This window comes from Pleurodeles waltl, chromosome 6, assembly GCF_031143425.1.
Source record: "Pleurodeles waltl isolate 20211129_DDA chromosome 6, aPleWal1.hap1.20221129, whole genome shotgun sequence".
Lineage (NCBI taxonomy): Eukaryota > Metazoa > Chordata > Amphibia > Caudata > Salamandridae > Pleurodeles > Pleurodeles waltl.
The window spans coordinates 455,389,749-455,411,914 of record NC_090445.1 but is presented as its reverse complement, the minus strand read 5'-3'; positions in this window follow the sequence as shown (position 1 = coordinate 455,411,914).

Below are 22,166 nucleotides of genomic sequence, written 5' to 3'. Positions count from 1 at the left end.
GGCTACATTGAACAGCATCTGGAGATAGACAATAGTCAAGAGACTCACTAGAGTGCACAAGTAAACTCAGTAAACTGAGGTGTTGAGTCAGTGCCCAAAAAATGAAAATGTCTGAGATTAATTTGACCTGAGTGCTAAGGGCAGACTGTCATGGAAACTAAGGAGTTGTGAGACCTAGGAGGTTTTAACGTAGCCAAGGTGGCTTGCATGGCACAGTCTAGTTAATGGTTTTCATTGACTAATAGCTAACAGAAGATGAGGGCTCAAAATCAAAATTTGAAGGGTAGCAGGTTGCATAAAAGGAACCAGATTATATTCAAGGGCTTGCTGAAGGGCACTGAGCAGTCAGTGGAGATTTCTGAGAGAGAGCTGAGGAGCTTCAATTACTCGCAATGTGGCCATATGAGGCACTCCAACAACAGCAGACTGGGGTTTATGGTCGCCTATGATTCCTAGTGAGGGGTGGGTGGGTGAGTGAATGAAAAGCAGCATTTTTTTTTATCTTTTAATGGTTGAGTAAGGAGTAGGGTAGTCACATAGGATGCATGATGAGAGTGAGGGTCAGAAGATGGGTTGTAAATGATGCCACTGAGTCTCTAATTACTGGCAGAGGGCATCCAAGAGGCAGAGGTCTTTTAAGACTCAAGTCTTTTAGTGCCAGCAGATGGGTTTCAATTGTATCGAACTTCTAGATTAAATTTGATTACTAGATTTCGGATTGGCTAATTTATTGTGTGGACACATTGAGGGTGCACTGAGGAGAGCGAGCAGAGGCAGACCAAGTTACTGTTAAGGCTCAAGTTGTGCCACTGGTGGTTAGTATACAGGTTTTGAGGTAGGCGGAGAATGTCAGAAGGGCTCAGAGGGAATGGTGGATTTATGGTCTAATATGGCTCCAAATTAATTTAAAGCATTGTAGAGTAACTCTGATGGTGTGGACATAGTTAATTGGAGGGCCATGTCATGGATTCAAAAGGGCAATAAAGGGATATATGATGCACCCTCGGGGCAGGTTGAGGAGCTCTAAGGGCTTGATCTGGACCCAAAGTCTGGTATGTAGATCCTGGAGTGGAAGAGGAAGGAGGATACAGAGCTACTAAGAAGTCACAGCGGTCAGCCACATGTCACTCAAACTAGCATGACGAAATTCCATGCTAGCAGCACTTACTTTTGTGTTCAGTTTGCGGGGCAAAGTTTGAAAGTAGTATTGCAAAAATGTATTAACATTGTAGCTCACTATTACCACTATATTTAGACATTCATGCAAATGTATAGAGAAGTTTTTGGGGTTAAATTGTCACTGTGTTTTCCCCACATGATTTGCATTTAGTTTTCACTTGCCCAACACTGGTTAACACATTCGTGTTTTTTCCATGATGTGATGCACCATTACTGCGCCACTAATGCAGTATTTACTTTATCCTCTTAAATAAGCGATATTGTACATAGTGGCAATCAGGTCAATGGTTATGAATATGTTTAAGTTGCACTCTACATGAGGCCACTGGTCATAATTGTAAACAGTGTTGTTTTCCAGGAGATACAAAGGTGGATGCTTAGAGGTGTTCCACACAGAAGTGCACAGTAGTATCCAAGTAAATGAGAAAAGAAGGATTTTAAAAATCTTGTGCGCTTCTTAAATTACTGAAGGCAAAACTATTTTTTTCTAAAAGTTGCTTTTGAAAAAAAAATCGTTCATAAGTTCTGCTTTTTTACATTTTGTAATGTTGCTCTTCTTGTTTATGACAGGCCACTTTGTTTTGAATAGAAGGCCCGTGGCAGTAGCCCTGGGAACCTTGAACAGGAGTGTTAGACCTGACGGCCTTAGGGTGGTCACCCCCAACTTTTTTTCCTGCCTCCCTCCACTTTTTGACACTTTTTTTGCTGGTCTTAGGACTCTGTGCACTTTACCAGTACTAATCAGTGCTAAAGTGCATATGCTATCTCCCTTAAAACATGGTGACATTGGATCATACCCAATTGGCATATTTAATTTACTTGTAAGTCCCTAGTAAAGTGCACTGCATGTGCCCAGGGCCTGTAAATTAAATGCTACTAGTGGGCATGCAGCACAGATTGTGCCACCCACATAAGTAGCCCCTTAACCATGTCTCAGGCCTGCCATTGCAAAGCCTGTGTGTGCAGTTTCACTGGCACTTTCACTTTGCAAGTACTTGCCAAGCCTGAAACTCCCCTTATTCTACATATAAGTCACCCTTAAGGTAGGCCCTGGATAATCCGCACGGCAGGGTGCTATATGGGTAAAAGGCAGGACATATCCCTTTGTGTTTTATATGTCCTGGTAGTGGAAAACTCTTAAATTTATTTTCCACTGCTGTGAGGCCTGCTCCTTTCATAGGCTAACTTTAGGTCTACCCTCATATATTGTGGTGGGTTCTGATCTGAAAGGGGTAGACATGTCATATTTAGTATGGCTAGAATAATAATACAAAATCCTACTATTTTGGAAATGCCACTTTTAGAAAGTGAGCATTTCTCTGCACTTAAAATCCTTCTTTGCCGTATAGACTGTCTCCAATCCACGTCTGGGCTGGGCTGGTTGACAGCTCCCTTGTGCATTTCACCCAGACATCCACAGACAACCACAAACACAGGATGCTCAGTCACATCTGCACTCATCTGCATACTGAATGGGTCTTCCTGGGCTGGAAGGGTGGAGGACCTGACACATTTCACAGGACAGTGGCCTGCCCTCACACAATGGATTGTCAAACCCCCAACTGGGACCCTGGCAGATAGAGTTGTACTGAAAGGGGACCTTCTGCACTTCAAAACCACTCTTTGAAGTCTCCCCCACTTCAAAGGCACTTTTGGGTATATGAACTGGGTCCCTGACCCTACCAACTTAGACACTCGATGGGACAGATACTCTGAACCAGACCCTGCAACCTGCCAAGAGGAGCTGCCTGGCTGCCCAAAGGACTTACCTGGACTGCTTTGCTGTGAAGGACTGCTGCCTTGCTGTTGCCCTGCTTCCATCTGGCTCTGCTGGGAAGTACTCTCCAAAGGCTTGGATAGAGCTTGCCTCCTGTTCCTTGAAGTCTCAGAAACAAAAAGACTTCCTCCTGCAAAGAACTCCTTGTGCGGCAAAAATTCAATGCACAGCCTGCCAGAAACGACTAACAGCCTTCCTTGCAGTGAAAAAAATCACCACACAGTGAACCGGAATGATGCAGCCCGGCTCCCCGAGAGGAGATCGAAGCAGCGCCAGCGTTGCGACCGGAACTTTGACGCACGGCACAGTGGATCCATGTATAGCTGAGCCGGAAAGACGCAGCCCTACTTCCTGCGAGGAGAATCGACACCGCGCCTGCCATGCGACAGAAATTTCCCTGCATCGCCCACCAGATTGATGCAGCTCCTGTGACTTCACCCTGCATGCCTAGGATTTCACTGCATTGTCCCTGGTGCGTCCCAAAACCCCGCAACCCAAAGAGGATCCAAGTCAGCGGAAATCAATGCAAAGCTTTCGCTGCGTGGAAAATTACCAACGCATCGTCTGTGTGCGCTCAGAGAAACCAACGCACACTTCTGCGTTTTCCACGCATCTCCTCCTCTGCGGTCCCTTGCGGAGAATTTGAACACAAACCAGGTACTTTGTGCTTGCAAGAGACACTTGTTGCTTTTTAAAGACTTAAGACTCCTTTTATCATTCTCTAAAGTGATATTTTAAAGTGTTCTTATCAAATCTTGATTGCTTTGACCTGCAGTTAACTGAATAGATATTATATATTTTTCTATACACCATGGGGTGTATTTTTGTGGTGTTATACTGTATTATTGCTTGAGTTATTGCACTAATTCGTTACACATTGCCTTCTACGTTAAGCCTGACTGCTCAGTGCCAAGCTACCAGAGGGTGGGCACAGGATAATTTGGATTGTGTGTGATTTACCTTGACTAGAGTGAGGGTACTTGCTAGGACTGGGGGTAACCTGACTGCCAACCAAAGACCCCATTTCTAACATTAGTGATCAGCGGTGAGGGTAGGACTGGTATTTGTTCAGTGACATACAATAGCTATGTGTACACTACCTACCCAGAGTTGAAGGTCAACTTGATTTTTTATCTTTCTCTGCAATTTCATTTTTCAACCTTACATTTCAACTAAATCCTCATTAAACATGTCTCTGGCTGGGTCTCAAGCAGGAGCTGAAGATTTTGACCTAGCCAAGCTGGAGACATACACTGTTAACCAGCTAAATGGGGTTCTGCAAGGAGATCGGAGTACCTACCCAGGGTGCCTCCAGAAAGGAGGAATACTGAAAGGCACTGAGAGCCTGGGCAGAAGACCATTCAGATGAGAATGTTGAGGAGGAGGGTCAAGAGGATGGCCCTTCAGAGGATGTTTTGCCAGTAGTGGGGGATGTTAACCCTGGAATTGTGCCCCCTAGTAAACCAGGGAGCAGTGTCTCTAGCCATGGCCTGACCACAGAGGAAAGGAGGGAGGAGAGAGAATTTCAGCTACATATGGCAAAGTTAAACATGGAAACAGAGGAGAGGCAAGCAGAGAGAGAGGCTGAGAGAGCAGCCAAACACACTGAAGCTGAGAGAGCTGAGGATGCAGCTGAGAGAGCTTTGGCTGAAAAGAAACTTTTGTTGGCTCATGAACTGAGTCTCAAAGAGCTGGATATCAAGGCAAGGCAGTCTGAGTCCACCAGTGATGGTGGCAGCATTCATGCAGGAGCTGCCGGGGAAAGGAAGGTTTGTATACCCAAAAATGTAGTGCCAAGTTATGTTGTGGGAGATGACATTGATAAGTGGTTGGCTGCTTTTGGAGTTGCACTAATGGCTCAGAGGGTCTCTGAACAGCAATTGGGGGCGACCTTGTGGTGGTATGTACCAGTAGTAAGGAGGGAAACACTTCTTGCATTGAATCCTAAGAATCAAAACAGATACACACCCATGAAAACTGCTTTGCTTGCCAAGTTTGGGCTGACACCTGAGAAGTACCGTCAGAGGTTCAGGCACAGCACCAAGCTCTCCTCACAGAATTGGGTAGACTTTTTTTATTTCTCCAGTAAGGCACTGAGTGTATGGGCGTGGGTAAGTAAAGTAGATGACTATTTGGGGTTATATAATTTGATCCTGAAAGAGCATATGTTCAGTGTTTGCTTCAAAGAGTTGCGCCAGCACCTAGTTGACAGTAAGCTGACTGATCCTAGAAAGCTTATAGAGGATGCGGACCTCTGGGTTAGCACCAGAGTGTCCAAGAAGGTGCCTGGAGGGGACCCAAGTTGGTCATGGTTCTCACCAGAAGAAAGAGGGGGGAGAAACACTTAAAAACAAGGAGTTCTCAAAAGGCCCCCAAAACAAATCCGGGGGAGTGTGTGGTAACCAGTCCCCACCTGAATCTGACAGGACGCCAGAGTACTTTCACAAGAAGAAAGGGAAGTTTATCTCCAAATGCTTAGAGTGCTTCAAGTTTGGACACTATAAGGGTGACTCCCAGTGCCCCAAGAGGGCACAGCCCCCCACTGGAGGGCAGACACCTGGGTTGGCCAGTGTAGCACTCGGGGGGGGAGGTGGTCCCAGTTAGCTTTGGGGAGCAGATAGAGATGTCACTAGTATCACTGGGACATAAGGAAATGGTGCCAAAAGCCCACATGCCTGCCAATACTTCCAAGTATAGGCAGTGGGTCTTCATTGATGAGCAAAGGGTGGAGGCTCTGCTTGACAGAGGAGCCAGTATGACTACTGTCAGGTGTCAGCTGTTGTCAGCAGAGCAGGTTATCCCTAATACATTCCACCAGGTCATTATCGCTGACAATTGTGAGAGCCACCTACCGGTGGGTCTGGTTCCCTTTTAGTGGGGGGGGGGGTCTCTGGTACTCTAAAAGAAGCTGTGAGTCCTGCCATGCCTGTAGATTGCCTGTTAGGCAATGATCTTGAGCACACTGCCTGGAAAGAGGTAGAGATCAGATCCTACCTGAATATGTTAGGCTTGCCTGAGTGGGTCTGCATGACCACACGGTCCATGGCAGCCCGGGAAGGGAGTCAAGGGCATCTGGAGCCTGGAACAATGGCCCAGACAGCTGCACAGAGCAAGGGCAAGGTGCGCTGGAAAGCGGTCCGAGATATTCCCACAGTGGTTAACGGGGTCCCTGAAGAGGAGGGCCCAGAGCCAACTGGGGAAAATACTGCTGCCCTGTGTAACCTGCCTGAGCTTGCTGGCTGGCTAGTGGAGGGTGGGCCAACCAGGGAGGAATTCTGCAAAGCACAGAAGGAGTACCCCACTCTTGGGATCTGAGGTAACAGGCCTCAGCCCAAGCAGCAGATATATTGGGAGAATGATCTCCTCTACAGTGAGCCTAAGGTACCGGCCACCCGGGCAGCACGTGTGCTGGTGGTCCCCTAGTGTTACTGGGCCTTCCTACCGGGCCTGGCTCACAACATCCCCCTGGCAGGACATTTGGGGCAAGACAAGACCTTTGCCAGGCTTGTCACCCACTTCCATTGACCTAGAATGCAGGTAGACTCAGATAATTTCTGTAGAGCCTGCCCAACCTGCCAGGCTAGTGGCAAGACACGGAAAAGGCTTAAGGCCCCCCTGATCCCACTCCCCGTCATTGTCACTCCCTTTGGAAGGGTGGGTATCAATGTCATTGGTCCTTTGGACCCCAAAACCAGAGGCAATCCCTCTAAGAACAGTGACTGCACCGGTGGGGATGAGAGCTCTGATGGGGATATTTACCTGTGTGGGGTTCCTAAAGGAGGTTGTGTCTGACAGAGGCACAAACTTCATTTCAGCGTACATGAAGTCCATGTGGGATAAGTGTGGGGTACCCTACTAGTTTACCACCCCTTACCATCCTCAAACCAATGGGCTTGTTGAGAGATTCACCAAGACCCTGAAAGGCATGATCACTGGCCTACCTGAGGCCTTGAGGCGTAAGTGGGACGTTCTCTTGCCATGCCTTCTCTTTGATTATAGGGAGGTGCCCCAGAAAGGGGTAAGATTCAGCCCCTTTGAAATTCTTAAATTTCACCCTGTCTGGGGACCACTAGGCATAGTCAAGGAGGGATGGGAGAAAGCTCCCAAGAAACCTCCCCAAGATGTGGTCAGTTACATGCTGGCCCTCTGCAACCAGACACTGCGTTTTTGGAAACAGGCCAAGAGCAACCTCGAGGCCAGTCAAGAGGTGATGAAGGAGTGGTATGAACAGAAGGCCGAATTCTCACCTCGAGACAAAGTATGGGTGATGGAGCCAGTAGAGCCTAGAGCTCTCCAGGGCCGCTGGACTGGCCCATTTGAAGTCAAGGAGCGAAAGGGGGAGACAGCTTACCTAGTGGACCTCAAGACCCCTAGACACCCCCTAAGTGTTCTCCACCACAACAGACTGAAGCCTCATTTTGAGAGGTCTGAGGTCAGCATGCTTCTGGTGACAGATGAAGGCATGGAAGAAGACAGACAGCCTCTCCCTGACCTCCTCTCTGCCAAGGAAGGTGATGGGTCATTGGAAGGTGTTGATCTCTCTGACTCCCTGACTCTAGATCAGAGGGGAGACTGCTATGAGTTGTTGGAGCAGTTCTCTTCCTTGTTCTCCCTCACTCCTTGGCTCACACACTTGTGTGTCCACGACATTGACACAGGAGACAGTCCACCTGTGAAGAACAAAACGTACAGGGTGTCAGACAAAGTGAGGTCCAGCATCATGGATGAAGTTTCCAAGATTCTGGCTTTTGGGGTGATAGAGAAGTCCAGTAGTCCCTGGCCCAGCCCAGTGGTGTTGGTTCCCAAGGCTGCTTCCCCTGGTGCCAAGCCAGAACTTAGGTTCTGCATGGACTACCGGGGTCTCAAATCTGTCACAAAGACAGATGTTCGCCCCTTCCCCCTAGCTGATGAGCTCGTAGACAGGCTCGGCGCTGCCAAGTTCCTTAGTACCTTTGCCCTCACCTCAAGGTACTGGCAGATCGCCTTGAGTAAAGGGGCTCAAGAGAGATCTGCTTTCTCTACTCCTGAGGGCTATCCTCCTATTTGACCTCATTTTTGCTGGCTTTAGGACTCTGTGCACTTTAGCACTGCCAATCAGTGCTAAAGTGCATGTACTCTCTCCATAAAACATGGTAACATTGGCTCATACCCAATTGGCTTATTTAATTTACTTGTAAGTCCCTAGCAATGTGCACTACATGTGCCCAGGGGCTGTAAATTAAATGCTACCAGTGGGCTGCAACACTGATTGTACAACCCACATAAGTAGCCCCCTAACCATGTCTCAGGCCTGCCATTGCAGGGCCTGTGTTTGCAGTTTCACTGTCACTTCGACTTGGCATTTAAAAGTAATTGCCAAGCCTTAAACTCCCCTTTTTCTACACACAAGTCACCCCTAAGGTAGGCCCTTGCTAGCCCACAGGGCAGGGTGCTATGTAGGTAAAAGGCAGGACATGAACATATGTGTTCTATAATAGGAAATCCTTCTTATTGGTGAAGTTGGATATAATATTGCTGTTCTAGAAATGCCACTTTTAGAAAGTGAGCATTTCTCTACACTCAAATCCTTCTGTGCCTACCAATCCACGTCTGGCTAGGTTTAGTTGACAGCTCCCTTGTGCATTCACTCAGACAACCCCAAACACAGGATGCTCAGTCCCATTCAGTATGCACAGATCTGCATACTGAATGGGTCTTCCTGGTCTGGGAGGGTGGAGGGCCTGACACTTACATGTCAAAGGACAGTGGCATGCCCTCACACAATGGACTGCCACACCCCCTACTGGGACCCTGGCAGACAGGATGGAACTGGAAGGGGACCTTGTGCACTTCTAAGCCACTCTTTGAAGTCTACTCCCACTTCAAAGGCACATTTGGGTATTTAAACAGGGCCTCTGACCCTACCAACTTCGACACTTCTGAAGTTAGACGCTTCTGGACAAGATACCACTGAAGAATTCCTGAACCAGAACCTGCGAAGAAGAACTGCCTGGCTGCCCAAAGGACTCGCCTGGACTGCTTTTCTGAGAAGGGTTGCTGCCTTGCTGTTGGCCTGCTGCCTTGCTGCTCTCCAGCTGTGCTGTGCTGAGGAGTGTTCTCCCAGGGCTTGGCTAGAGCTTGCCTCCTACTCCCTGAAGTCTCAGGACCAATAGGACTTCATCTCTGGAAAAGAACTCCTTGTGCGGCGAAAATCGACGCACAGCCTGCAAGAAGCGATGCACAGCCTGCCTCACAGTGAGAAAATGACTGCACGCCGAGCCAGAACATAGCAGCCTGACTTCCCAACGAGAAGATTGATGCAGCACCAGCGTTGCGACCGGAAATTTGATGCAAGGCCCACTGGATCGACGCAAAGCTGAACCAGAACCCTGAGAGGAATTGACGCAGCACCTGCCGTGCGGCAGAAATGTCCGAATCGACACAACCCCTATGACTTCGTCCTGCGTGCCCAGGTTTACAACGCATCGACCCTGGGGCGTCCGAAAACCCAGCAACCCATAGAGGATCCCATTCTCCGTGCCGAAAATCGTCACAAAGCCTGCCCTGCGTGAAAACTCACCGAAGCATCATCTGTGTCACTGGAAAAATCAACGTACACCTCCACGTTTTCCACACATCTCCTCCTCTGCGGTCCCTTGTGGAGAATTTAAACGCAAACCAGGTACTTTGTGTTTGCAAGAGACATTTGTTGTTGTTTTTTAAGAACTAAAGACTTTTTATATCATTTTCTAAGTGATATTTCAACGTGTACTTATTGAATCTTAATAGTTTTGGCCTGCATCTTACCAGATAAATATTACATATTTTTATAAACACTGTGTGGCGTATTTTGTGGTGCTCTACTGTGTTATTGCATGATTTATTGCACAAATACTTTACACATTGCCTTCTAAGTTAAGCCTGACTGCTCAGTGCCAAGCTACCAGAGGGTGGGCACAGGATAATTTCAATTGCATGTGACTTACCCCAAGTAAGGGTCCTTGTTTGAACAGGGGTAACCTGACTGCAAACCAAAGACCCCATTTCTAACATGCTCTGTTTCTAAAACATGGCAACATTGGCTTCACCATGACTGGCATATTTGATTTACTACTAAGTTCCTAATAGAGTGCGCTATGTGTTCCCAGAGCCTGTAAGTCTAATGCTACCAGTGGGCCTGCAGCACTCGTTGTGCCACCCACTACGCTAGCCTTTCAAACATGTCTGAGGCCTGCCATTGCAGAGCCTGTGTGTGCTGTTTAATCTGCCATTTCGACCTGGCAAGTACACCCACATACCAAGCCTAAACCTTTATTTTTATTACATGTTAGTCACCCCTCAGGTAGGCCTTGCTTAGCCCTGATGGCAGGGTGCATTGTATTTAACAAGCTGGACATGTATTTGCTATGGCCGAAGGTGTGTTCCCCCGCCCCCCCACACTCTCACCAATAGCAACAGATGCAAAACCTTTACAGTAAAACCATAATAAACTATTTTTATTTTATTTAAAGGGGAGTAAAATGAGGTGTGACAGGGATGGAGGGGCGTGTGCAGCATGCGCCCTCAGTGCGCATGTAGGTTTGGCCATCAGTTTCGGGCCCGCCAAACATACATGCGCACTGGGCTCTCTCCAATCCGACACTGTGTTGCGGGGTGGGAGAGAGCAGACAGAGACTTTCACTCTGCCAAGGAGCGCCCTGGTTTGGGCCCTCTGTCCAATCCTAATGCTGCTTTCATGCTGCTAGCTATTACCTGCATGCGCCACATTAGCACAGAGATAACACTTGAACTTGTTGTAGTCATTGCAATTTTAGACTTTCTTACTCCTCTCTCCATTGAATTTGAATACTCCTCCTTTTATGTTTCCTTAATTTTGCAAAACGTCTCATCAGTTTTCATAGCTTTGGCACATTCTTAAGTATGTTTGTTTGCTTCCTTTATTTAGGGTTACATGCTAGGGGTTCTTCCTGGATACACAGATTGTTGCTGCACCTGATCTCCAAAAAGTAAGTCACAAAGGTCACCAAATTCACATTTGAAAACCTACATAAAATAGCAGTGTAACTGACATCTCCATGTTTCCCTTGCACTCCATAGCAAACTTGTATACATTTTCTCCCAAATGTTCTCTTAGTTTTTATATTTAACCTGACAGACATTGCAGGCACCCCTATCTCTTAAGCTATGCCAATCCAAGCTGGCTACCACATTCCTTTTTACCTTGAATGACTAAATTATGCAAAAATCAACTCTGCTTATAAAAAGTAAACATTTCCCCTACTACGGCTAAAGGGTGTGATTTGAATAATTGCACTCATTGCTCACAAGGCAATTAGGGTGCATCTGAAGCATTTAAAAATGGACGCTGAGACATACTAACAGTGGTATGGCAATTTCCAGCAATAATTCCAATATGACGATTGCCCACCCCACAATTACAACACATTTGATAATCATAATTGTTATGTTATGTTAATTGGAGTTATAAAGCGCATGGCTACTCGAAGGTCTCCCAGCACTAAAGGACAACAACCAGGACTATGAGGGAGGGACGGCTAGATCTAAAACAGCCAGGTTTTGAGTGTCTTTTGGAAATTAAGATCATGGCTAGTTAATCGGATCCTGAGGGGAAGGGAATTCCACAATTTAGCCCCCAGGTATGCCATCGTGGCACCACCCCGTCTAGCTTTTTTAACTTTAGGTAGTATGGCCAGTGCTGCTGATGCAGACCTAGGGTCTCTGGTGGGCTTATAGAAGATGGCCAAGCTCTTTAACAGAGGAGGACCTCTCTTTTATAATGATCTGTGGATAACGCATAAGGTTTTGAATTTTATACGCTGTTCCATTGGGAGCCAATGAAGAGATGCAAGGACCAGCTTTGCCGAGGTATGTCTTGGAATGTCTAGTAGGAGGCATGCTGCGGCATTCTGAACCACCTGTAGCTTCCTTGTCACATATTTGGGAGAGCTAAGAAACAGTCCATTTCCATAACCGAGTCGAGACATGATGATTGGCTGAATAATAAGCCTTTTCGCAAGGAGTGAAAGTATTACAAGCACCTTCCTTAAGAGCCTTAGTGATCCAAAGAACGCAGCAGAAACTTTCTTGGCATGATGTTCCAGCGTGAGTTGGGGGTCTAATCAAAATCCTTTAAATGTACTTCCTGGGGGGAGAAAACTATTTGTCATCCATCATGAAACTGCCTGTAGGCAGGAGGGCAGTGAAAGTCCCTCCAACCCTGCATGCGTAGAAATTTAGACCACTAACTGGGTATCATCTGCATTCAAAACAAGTGAAAGTCCAAAAGACTCCACCACCTCAGCCAGGGGGGCCATATATATATATTAAATAGCGTAGGACTGAAGTTGTAGGATTTATTATAACAATTAATTTGATACCAAACTCTTTTCATCTGTCACTTAAGGGGACTTTTACAATTAAACTAAAGTCTCCCCATTCTAGCCTATGAAGGCCGTTCACTACAATGAGGGAAAAATGAATTTGGCTGTTTTTACCTCACCAGGGCTTATAAAACTATTTTTATAAGGTCCCTGCTTATAGTTACATGGCACCCAGCCCTAGGGGCACATAGGGCACACCTTAGGGTGACTTATATGTAAAAATAAGGTAGTTTAAGACTTTGTAACTACTTTTAATTCCAAAGTCGAATTTGCACATAACTGTCATTTAAAAGTAGCCAGCAAGGCAGGCCTGCCTTTAAAATGACACTGGGCACCTCAGCAGTGCACCTATGGGTGCACTACCTATGCTGTGGTCCCTAAACCTACATGCCCTACCATATACTAGGGATTTATAGGTAGGTTGACTTAGCCAATTATAATTAGCCTAATTTGCATATTGATTTTACACAGAGCACAGGCCCTGGGACTGGTTAGCAGTACCCAGGGCACCATCAGAGTCAGGAAAACACCAGCCAAAAGTGGAAAATGGGGGCAAAAAGTTAGGGAGCCTCTGCAATCAGCCCTGTTTTCTTACATTTAACTTCTGTTAATTGAGCATTGGTACCAGAATGGGTCCTCACCTGCTTATTTATCCAAGAAGAGTCCACAGTTTTGCACAAAATGTCTACCCAACTGGAGTACTTTCTACTAGCTAATTAGTGCTACCTTATAGGGTAAATGTATAATGCACATTCTACGGTACGACTGCATAAAGGACCACAAGGTAATACCTCTGGTGACCATGTCTGATGTAAATTTGTTAATGTGACTGTTCCTCAGCTGTCTTCCTACTAAAATCTGTGCTAACATGAATCCTTGTGTGGAGATGATGGTGATTCTACAAAGAGTTGAATCTCCACCAAACAAGGGTACTTCCCCTTACTGATATGAAGTCAGTGCTTCTTTGATTGGTGGAGATGTGATCATATTCCTCTGCATCATAAACGCTCAGGGGGCTTTTTGGTAAGGTGTCCATCAAGCTGAAAAAAGGCAATAAGATCGATCAATACCACTAATATTTACTGGGCGTCGAGGTCATTTTGCTCATTTGCATACTGGTAGTAATTAAAGGGATAAAGGATGAACTCTGCTGTCACCAGGCGATTACAGGAACGATCTCACTTGTTGCAGTCACCACAAAAGAGATTGCACTGCAATATAAATACTGTAGACTGAGGGGGGAGCATCAATTCCTCCTCGGTCTCATTGCTCCTGCATGCAGGGAGCAGCAAGAAATGATGCTCCCTGTGTGCAGGAGCAATTGTTTCATTCGTTTTCCTGACTGCTTGAGAGCCTACCCGCTTGACAGAGGGCTGGAAAACAGATGAAAAGTCAGCTTCCAGCAAGCAGGATCAGCTTTTCTGCTTCAGCCCGCTCGGAGAGGAGCTACAGATGGCTCTCATTTGGGGGGAGCTGTCATAGCTTCCACCAAGCAACAGCAAACTACTATGTGCCACAGGTGTGCTCCTCAAGACATAGGGAGCTGGCACTGGGGATGGTGGGCCCCAAGGCCATAATGGCCTCAGGATGGGGGCCACATGGCTCCTTCCTTTATTAATGTAGGGCTGGCCTCGTGGAGGTGATGCTCCCTGGAGTTGAAAACAGCCTGGGAGGGGGGCCTCCTGACTCTCCTCCCAGTTAAATTTTGGCCATGCCCCAGGTAGGTGGTGGACCGGGGGACCAAATATGGCTCGGGAAGAGGGCTGCGGAGCCCCCCTTCCCTTCGAAAATTGCTGTTGCCCCAGGGAGGTGGTGGTCACTGGGTCACTATAGTAGGAATGAGGGGGGAGTCCACGCATGTGCCCCACCTCCACATTATATATATTGTTATATGGCTCCGGGACCTGGCCCAGCCACAGGCTCCAATACACAAAGCACAGGAGACCGAGCTTGTATTTTGTTTTAGAATTTTTGCCTGGATTCACAGATCCTCCACAATTTCATGGCAATTTAAAAAACGAGTGCTTTTTGGCCCAGGCAGGGTACCTGAGGAGCCCCAGCACCAGGCCTAGGGGGTCAGGATATTCCTTCCCTGCCCACCTTTCATTATTTTTAGTCCCAAAATGTCTGCCAAAATTCCTGGCTGAAGTGTTGGCAGTGAATCAGATCTCAGATGTGGAGGATCTGCATCCCTGGATAGCTATTTTTTTCAAATATCTCAAAAGTTCTAAATGGATTTACACCAAATAACAAAAAGAGATCTTTCTGGACGAAGATCTACCTTTCTGCTGAATTTGGTGTAATTCTGTCCAGCGTTCGGGCTGTGGGTGTGTTCAAAATCCCCATGGGAATTATAGTAGGAAACATACTTCTTGACACCCCCCTTTTTTCTAGGACCTCGCTTGGCGGATCACTCCTTAACTTTCCATGTACAACAAGATTTTCAGGAACACATTTTTTGGGAAAATTTGTGAAAATTCTTCAAATGGCATCAAAGACATAGGCAAGTCAAAAAAGCTTTTTCTCTGGAAACCAGGTCCTAACTATAACTTCCCACTGGGAACTGCCAGTGGGTAATATAACTGTTAACTGCCAGTGGATAAATATATATATACGTATATCTATCTATCTATCTATCTATCTATCTATCTATCTATCTATCTATCTATCTATCATTCTATCTATCTATCTACCTTTCTATCTATCTATTTTTTTTCTATTTATCTATCTAAGTATTTTGTTTCACTTAAAAAAACAAAGGTTACAGGGATGTTATAATTAGGTTCTGAATTTACATGTGCTAAAACATAGAAATTCACTAGTTATAGTTATAGTTATCTCAGGCAACTATAACCTGTGCCCTAAGGTAACTATAACTCATGCCCCCACCATACAGTTTTTTCATCAAACACTTTACTGCAAATATCACAGTGATACAATCAATGATGTTATCAAAGATGCCATGAGTGCCTTAATTTGTGGGGTAATTAGCAGTGCATGGTAAGGGAGCAAGTTATAGTTACCTTAATGCACAAGTTATAGTAACTTGAGATAACTATAACTGGTGAATTGTTATGTTTTTGTACGAGTACATTCAGAACCTAACCATAACGTCCCTGTAACCTTTGTTTTTTTCAGAGAATTTCTGTTTCTTTTCAACATGAAGTAACTGTCAGTACTATACGTTAATCCAACCACTGACGCCCATGGCCTTCGGCCAACCCCTCTATAACCACTCAACCTTGCGCTGGGCACGGTCTTCGGTCATGCACGGTTGGGTTGGTTTCGGGGCCTGGCCTGTGACCAGGCCCTACAGCAAACCTCCCTAACCATCCAACACTGATAGAGAGCAAGAAATTCAGAGATTCTGAGACAGACAGTGATTTAGGCTTTGATGAATGGTATACGTTGAATAAGCTTTTTTAGGACAAATTACGAAAAGTGTATTTGTCCTTTAAAACAAGTGAGCTCACCTTTCAGAATGAACTTTTAACTTTTGAACTTTAAATTAAATTCATGTGATAGGAATGAAATTTGAATGTTCCATCACTAGGAAGGTTTAACAGTCAAGATACTAGTCAATAAACAAACACACTGCGAAGCGATACTAGGATCTGAACCTTCAGCCTACCGAGTGACAAGACCTTGACGATTAGGCCAGAAGTGACTCTGTTGTGCTTTGCATCCAAACGTAAGTATTACATTTGTTCCAAACATCTTCCCAGTCTTACTCTTTGAAGTCACTGAATGGAGAGAACACTGCAATGGCAATCTCTCTCTCTCTCTTCCATCACATTACCGGAGAGAGAGTGACAGGACTGTGAGGGCAATGTTTTCATTTGTTTCCCTGCATGCATTTTTGCCAAATCTGCCGTAACTCGCTGAAAAAATATATATATATTTTTAGCTCTTGGGGGATGGGGGGTCCCTTTAGGACCCTGGCATCAGAGCTAAGGAGTAAAGGTGACTGTTCCCTGTCCCCTTTTGTTTTTTTCAACTTTTTTTTCTAAGTTGCAAAGCCTTCACGTCCCTATATATACAAATTTGGATTTTCTTAATTTCTCAAAAACTACTGAACAGATTTACACCCAATAACAAAAAAAACATTTTTTCTGGACCAGGAGCTGCCTTTCTGCCAAATTTGGTGTAATTCTATCCAGTAGTTTGGGCGCTCATGCTGTTCAAAATCCCTATGGAAAAATTAATGGGGAAAATGCATTTTGGGACCCCCCTTTTTCTCGCCCCACTTGACTCATCCTTACTTTCACTTAACACTACCCCTAAACAGAAACAGACTATCTTCTACCCCTTTGCGCCACCCATGTCTCAGCCCTAAAAACTTCTCACAGTTCCTGTTCACCACACATCTATCCATCCTAAAAACTCTTTACCGCACTTATGCATCACCTATCTCTAAGCCCTAAAAACTCCTTACTACCCCAAATGCTCTTCCAACCCTGACCCTTAAAAACTCGTTACTTCCACTATGCCCACTTATCCTTGAACCTTCAAGCCCATTACCACTTTCTACCACTACCCATACCTGAACCCTAAAAGCCCTTGCCACCTGTGCATTGCAAATGTAATGTGTTGTAACTTACCTTGTTGTAAGTTAAATTGTTATGGTGGTAAATGCGTTGTTATGAATCTTTTGTACTGAGGCTTGTAGTGGATGCAATGCAGTGGTATAATACCTTAAAATACAAATTTGTTCAAAGTTCAATTTGGCAAACCTAGGTTCAACCCCTCCCATGAGGATATAACAAGGAATATCACAGTACAAATTTTCAGGTGGGGTTTGTCAGATGGGGTAACCCAGACCAAAACAGTTGCCTGCTACATTAATCTGTGTAATTTCATATAAGCTATCGAACAGCCTAAACACCCTTACCATGTACTTTTCACAATACATGTCATGCCTAGTGCCTTTGTCATAATGGTTCATAATTACCAGACCATACCTATGGCATCTGACAAAGGACATTGTTTCTTGTCACCATACACAAATCAGGCCTATATGATTGGTCATGAGCTTTCAAATAAGGCATAAAGTTAAACACAAGCACAGTGAAAACACCCAATCAAATGTTACAAATGTTGGAGATAAAGCTGGTGTGGCTTTGCACCTCAGTTTGAATATGACATGACTTCTCATGGAAGAACGATACAAAAGACTTAGGCCCTCATTACAACCATGGCAATCAGTGGTAAAGCAGCGATAAAACCGCCAACAGGCTGGCGGAAACAAAAATGGAATTATGACCGTAGCAGAAACCGCCAACATAGACAGCCACTTTAACACTCCAACCGCCACGGCGGTACAAACAAACAGCATGGTGGTCACTGCCAACAGACAGGCGGAGGACAATGTACCGCCCACACTATTATGACAGGCCAATCCGCCACCTTTTCCAGGGCAGATTCAACGAGAACAAAAACACAGCGGAAACAGGACTTGGAAGGAAAAACACTCATCTTTACACATTCCATGAGGAACCAGCACGCCATGGAGAATGAACTCCAAATACTCCCTGCGATTGTCTTCCTGCTCTTCTACCAGGAGCACGACCGATGGCGGCGACGACGGTGAGTCCAGCACCTACGACACGGGGGAGGGGGGAGGGAAAAGAGAGTGACACACACACATGCAACACGCAGCACCCCCACCCTCACCTACAACAACACACACACCAATACATGCTGAAACATTACATTTACACCCCCCAAACCCCCTCGAAGAACGCAAGGATGAAGGGAAATGATTGTAACCATTGTAATCAATAATCATCCATTAGTCAAAAATGTATATACACTATACACAAATATGTACAGCAAGAATTCAAGTCCAGGTACTGCATCTACATAGTCTGTGGATCACTGGGCCCAAAATGCATGGGCGAGGCCCACACAAGATACCCGATCGAAACACGGAGAACACTGCAGGGGCATCAGATCAAAATAAAACAGGCACCTCGGGGGGAAGGGAAGGGAGGGTACCTCTGCCAGATGAGTGCACAACACCAGCTCCACGAGGGGCCTCCATGCCCATTGATGTATCCTGGGGAGTGCAAAGCCACAGTCTCTCAAGTCTCTCCGGTGGGTGGGTTGCCCACTGGTTTATCCTGGGGAGTGCAAAGCCATAGTCTCTCAAGTCTCTCCGGTAGGTGGGTTGCCCACTGCTTTATCCTGGGGAGTGCAAAGCCACAGTCTCTCAAGTCTCTCCAGTGGGTGGGTTGCCCACTGTTTTATCCTGGGGAGTGCAAAGCCACAGTCTCCCAAGTGGATATCAGTCTCCACTGGTTCTGGAGGGGGCTTTGTGCCCAGAGTACTTCATCCTGCCAAGGATAGAGGTAGTGGATGCCTTTCTCCACTGGTTCTGGAGGGGGCTTTGTGCCCAGAGTGCTTCATCCTGCCAAGGACAGAGGTAGTGGATGCCTTTCTCCACTGGTTCTGGAGGGGGGTTTGTGCTCAGAGTGCTTCATCCTGCCAAGGACTGAAGTAGTGGATGTGATACTCCACTGACGGTGGGGCAACATGGAAGCTGCACAGGCCCCTGGAACTGACCACCAGCCACGTACGGATGACAACTGGGGATGGCAGCCATGTCTGCGGTGGTGCCACTGGCTCAGGTTGTCGTGGGGCCGCTGGCGGGGATGGCAGCGGGGATGGCGGCGGTGTCATTAGCGGCGGTGCTTGTGGCGGTCATTTTGGTGGCGGTGCTTGGGGCGGTCATTGTGGCGGCGGTGCTGGTGGCTGGCTCACTGACTGCTGTGCTGGTGGCTGGCTCACTGACCGTGGTGCTGGCTCACTGACTGCCGTGCTGGTGGCTGGCTCACTGACTGCCGTGCTGGTGGCTGGCTCACTGATCGTGGTGCTGGCGGCGGTGTTTGTAATGGCGGTGCTGGTGGCTGGCTCACTGACCGCGGTGCTGGCGGCGGTGTCTGTATTGGTGGTGCTGGTGGCTGGCTCACTGACCGCGGTGCTGGCAGCGGTGTCTGTAATGGCGGTGCTGGTGGCAGGCTCACTGACTGCGGTGCTGCTAAAGGGCTCTATATCTGGGCTGCTGGCAGTGGTGTCCTTGGCGGCGGTGCATGTGGCATGCCGGTGGCGGTCTTGTCCGCCGTGCAGGTTTGCGGCAACGTTGACTTGCCTTTCTGCTTCAGGCCCTTCCCCACCTTGGATGCTGGCGCAGCTGTCTTGCCACTCCCCACACTTGTCTTGGCTGAGCCCTTGGTGGCAGGTGTTTTGGCCTTCTCCCTATGGGATGTGGGCCACTTCTTCTGTTTTGGAGGTGGGGGAATGTCCTTGGCCTCGCTCCATGGGACACAGGCAGCCCTGCTGCTTGGCGCACTCCAAAAAAACGGGTATTGCTGGCACCACTGTGCCCGGTGATGTGGTGGCTGAGGTGCTGGGTTGGGACCTGGAAAGGCGGGTCCTAGGGGAAGGACAGGGGGGAGGTGTAGGGAAGAGGTCAACATTTAAGAGGAAAAGTTTTTTTGACACACTGGGACGGGTAGATGGAGGGGGGCTGGGAGTGGAGGAAGAGGTAGTGGTTGTAGGAGGTGTTCCTTTGCTGACTTTGGGTGAAGGTGCATGGGCTGGAGGCTGTTGTGAGGTGAATGGCTGTTGGTGTGTGACTGCGTTTGTGTACTTTGGGAGGAGGGCTCACAGACACACTGGGAGAGGACACAGGGGATGTGTGAATGGTAGTGGGGGTGGTGAGTGTACGTGAGCGGTGTGTGGTGATGGGTGTGCTGGTGATGGAGGTAGTGGCTGAAGATGTAGTGCATGCAGGTGTGAGTGGAGATGTGATAGGGAGGGAGGAGGGAGACGTGGAGAAGGGGGACACAGTGGAGGCACTGGATGTTGGTATGTGTGCATGGGTATGATGCTTGTGTGAGTGCTTGTGGGATGTGTGGTGCTTATGTTTGCCAGAGTCACAGGTGTGTGCATGCTGGTCTGATGGTGTGTTTGGGATAGGCTGAGGTACTGGGGATTGGGTCTGGGTGGAGGAAGTTGGAGGGGGGAGACGGGACACAGGGACAATGGCTGCCATCAGTGCAGAGGCCAGAGCCTGAAATGTTCTCTGTTGGGCTGCCTGGCCAGAATGAATGCCCTCAAGGTATGCATTTGTCTGTTGCAACTGCCTCTCAACACCCTGGATGGCATTCAGAATGGTAGACTGCCCAACAGTGAGGGATCTCAGGAGGTCAATAGCCTCCGCACTGAGGGCAGCAGGGCTGACTAGGGCAGGGCCTGAGGTGCCTGGGGCAAAGGAGATGCCCACCCTCCTGGGTAAGCGGCCACGGGACACACGCTGAGGGGCTACTGGGAGGGCCATGCTGGTAGGGGGGTGGTGGCTGTACCTGTAGATGCGGTGGGCACAGAGTGGCCCACCACCACAAGGGAGCTCCCATCAGATGAAGAGTCTGTGTCGCTGGTTTCAGCTCCTGTCCCCGCCGTGAAGCTCCCCTCTCTCCCACTGGTGAATTCAGACTCTGTTGTCTGGCCCTCCAGGGCCCTGTGGCATGCAGCTCCCTCCTGCTCCGGTGGCACAGCTCCTTCGCCTGATAATGCTAATGCACACAAGAACAGGGAGACCACAAAAAGGGGGGGGGAGAAGAAAGACATGTTCAGTGCATACAATACCGCTACCGCCGGCGGACACTACAGACACAGCAGCCCTCTGCACTACGCCATGCACTTGGAGTTCCCTAATTAATCACAGGGGCATGGGGTACATTGGTAGATTAATGACTGCCGTCCTCCTATCTGTGCTCTTGCAAAGAAAATACACAAGTTATCTAATTATCTAAGACATTTTAATAGCATGTATGTGGCCTGGAAAATGAAACCTCAGGCAGCTGGATAAATATACAAAATGATCACAGCTGCATGTACAACAAGCACTTTTTTGTGGAAGCACTCAACTTCTGCCTAATAAAAACATGTACTCCTGGCTTCCAACATATGGGTGGAGCCAAAGTCCCTCTTCTGTTGTTCTCACATAATTGTCTGGCAACAGCTCTGCTGTCAAGCCAGACCATGAAAATATCACAAAGGGACCCGCAGAGTTTTTAAAAGCTGCTGGCACACTGAAAATCAAAACTTTGTGTCTGTGGCTCACACCTCAACATGCACCACACAGCTAAACTTCCCACAGAGGATAACAAAATAAAGTTGACACTCTTCCAGCCACACACCCTACATGACATAGCTTTCTACAAATGCAGGTGAGCGATTCAGTGCCTAACATGGGGTAGTATGCGTTATATAAATGCTGCAGTACAATGCAAGAGTGGGGGGCAGGTGTGTATTCCTTTCCTTGTATTTCTTACATTGGTGGCATCTCAAATTCAACACAATAGATGCCACCCATCTGTGATTCATATTTGCATCTACTCATAAATACTGTGCACTTGTCTTCATTTGTAAACAAATTACAGAACGCTACGTGTACACCACTTGTTCTGGTAGTTACACCTATAATATTACCTACATCAGTATTATTGTACAGTTCCTGGCTTCTACGCAAATAATTATCCATTCCCACACCATCTACTTATAATGCTTGACATTACAATGCAACATTATTTTAAAGCCAGATCTATTGGCATTGTCAATGCTTGTTTATAATTACTGTCTACTTAGCTGGTTACTGCACATCATTTAGATGTACATCGAGGAATAATTGTCTCACTGAAGGACAATACTGGTGGATCTGCTTGGCACGCTGGTACAGAATAGCTTTTTTGTTAAAACCTGAATGCAATGGCCATATGAATTTCTTCAAAAGAACTGCATGTTCTCAGCCCCTAAGAGTTCAGTGA